This window comes from Apium graveolens, chromosome 5 (assembly GCF_009905375.1).
Source record: "Apium graveolens cultivar Ventura chromosome 5, ASM990537v1, whole genome shotgun sequence".
Classification (NCBI taxonomy): Eukaryota; Viridiplantae; Streptophyta; class Magnoliopsida; order Apiales; family Apiaceae; genus Apium; species Apium graveolens.
This window is the reverse complement of record NC_133651.1, coordinates 160,426,015-160,428,654: the sequence shown is the minus strand read 5'-3', so window position 1 is coordinate 160,428,654 and position 2,640 is coordinate 160,426,015. Positions and strand designations below refer to the sequence as shown.

General features: G+C 38.9%; 1 non-coding gene across 1 annotated transcript; it reads left to right on the top strand.

Annotated features, from left to right (window-relative positions):
* The first annotated feature begins 1,027 nt into the window (after window positions 1-1,027).
* Window positions 1,028-1,134, top strand: LOC141663271 (small nucleolar RNA R71). Its single transcript, XR_012551348.1, has one exon. It is a non-coding gene; the product is annotated as a small nucleolar RNA R71 (small nucleolar RNA).
* Window positions 1,135-2,640: the final 1,506 nt, after the last annotated feature.

Genomic DNA, 2,640 nt, shown 5'->3' with positions numbered 1-2,640 from the left:
CTGCTTATCCAGCTTTTTCTTTAGCAGCCTCTTAGGAAAAAGAGGTGGAGGATAGATCTGTTTCTCCCCTATATTACCCTCAGGAGGAGTGTGTTCCACAGTAGTCTTCCTTGGTTCCACCTCTGCTTCCTTCTGCACTTCTTCTTCAGCCACAACTGTATTTTCTGAAACTTGAGATTTTTTAGGCTCTCCGTCTTGCTGAATTTGGGGGCTTGCGACCTTTCCAGACCTTAAGGTGATGGTGTTCACCTGTTCTTCAACTTCTCTCTTGCTTGGATTTGTTTCTGTATCACTAGGAAGCTTTCCTGGTGGTCGATTCAATAAGGCATTAGCAATTTGCCCTATTTGGTTCTCCAGAGTCTTGATAGAAATAGTCTGGCTTTGGCATATAAGAGCCTGGTTTTTGCACATAAGACTCAACTCCTCTAATTCAGATTTTTCATTTCAAGATAGACCTGCATCATGAGTTTGTTATTGAAGTTGGAGTTGTTGTTTTGGTGCAATTTGTTGCTGAAAACCAGGAGGGTTGAATAGCTTATTTCCAAACTGTTGGAACGGCTGTTGCATCTCATTCTGATTGTTGTTCCAGCTGAAGTTAGGATGATTCCAGTTGTCAGGATAATAAGTGGCAGGAAATGGTTGCTGCGATCTCTGAAAGTTGCTTACAAACTGAGCTGAGTCACTAGATATAGTGCATTGCTCTATCACATGCGAACCTGCACATAGCTCACAAACACTGGTTATCTGATTAACACACCAGTTAGCCAGAGAATTGATCTTCATAGACAACTCCTTTAGTTGAGCAGTGATAGCCATAGCTGTATCCACTTCAAGAACTCCCGTTACCTATCCCTGTGGACATCTCTGGGTTGGATACTGATATTCATTAGCAGCCATCAGTTCAATTAGATCATAAGCTTCCTCATAGCTCTTTGCCCATAATGCTTCGCCTGCTGCGGCATCGAGCATGGGTCTGGACTGTGCTCCCAACCCATTGTAAAAACAATTAATGATCATCCAATCAAGCATTCCATGATGAGGACACTTCCTAAGTATCTCCTTGTAGCGCTCCCAAGCTTCACACAAAGATTCTCCCGTTTGCTGCACAAATTGAGTAAGAGCATTCCTAATTATAGTTGTCTTCGTCATAGGGAAGAATTTAGTAAGAAATTCTTGAGCAAGATCCTCCCAAGTAGTAATTGAACCAGCTGGTAGAGAGTGTAACCAGCTCTTAGCCTTGTCCCTCAGAGAGAATGAAAACAGTCTCAGCTTCACAGCATCTTCAGAAACACCGTTGAACTTGAAGGTTTCGCAGATCTCAATGAAATCCCTAATGTGCATATTGGGATCTTCAATTGGAGAACCCCCAAACTGGATTGAATTCTGCACCCATTGAATTATGCCAGGCTTGATCTCAAAGGTATTAGCTGTGATAGTTGGCCGCATAATGCTAGATTGAATGTCATTGATCTTGGGTTGAGAAAAATCCATCAAGGCTCTCGTTCGTGCTGCTGGATCTCCCATTGTAATGAGTACCTGAAACATAAACAATAAACCGTGAAATTAAAAGAATCCGAGTCAGTGAACTTTAACGACCACTGATGCAAAGCACATAAACTAAAAATTAACACCGAGTCCCCGGCAGCGGCGCCAAAAACTTGTTAGGGCGAAAACACGCGCTAATATTTACGCAAGTATACGCGTTCGCAAGTAGTATAAGATATAAATCAGATTCGTTCCCACAGAGACTAGTTTAGGTTAAGTTCAATTTATGCACCTATGCAACAATGTATGGTTATCGCTCAATGCTAAGACAAATAACAAATTGGATTTTTATTAAACTAAGAGATTATACTAAATAACATTAACTAAGAGAATTGAGGTTGAATTAATATATATGACAAACATGGGATTCTAACTTCATTAAATACTTCATTCAAAGTCATTGTTCTTAACCTTAGCATGTGATGGTAATGACACTAATCAGATAACACGAAACTGATAAACGCCAACTTTCGTTGCACGAGTACCATTCTACCAGACATCCACAAAAGAGATAGAAGCTGAATAGGCACCAATTATATTGAGACCCTACATGTCTATAGAATTTGACAACATAACGGTTTAAGCACAAGTTATCTATCGTGATAACATAGGGCAAATAAAACGGTTAGAGTTACCCACTAATCATGCATACAATACATGAATTTATGCAAGCATGGCATGTTATAAACCTATATATTCATTATCGCTTCAATAGAGATTAACACGCTATCTTATATGTTAGCTACGCATATAAGACGAATAAGCACAACCAATACTAGGATATTAATCAATCACCACATACCAAGATATCGAAATAATTAATTATTGAAATCCATAAGTAAATCCGCTAGAATCCCATGATAACGATTAGCTCATAATTGAACTCATCGTCACCATGGGTTCCAATAAAAGCATGGTATAAACAAGGTCTTAATAAACTGTATAATAATTAAAGTATGAATAAACGAGATCTAGGTTCAACAAGAATGAAAACGAGCATCCAAAGTTACAACTAATTCAAAGAATCACAAGTTGAAAATAAGATCTTCTTTTTTAGAGTTGTTTTGTGCTTCTAGGTCTTTTCCTTGGCATCCC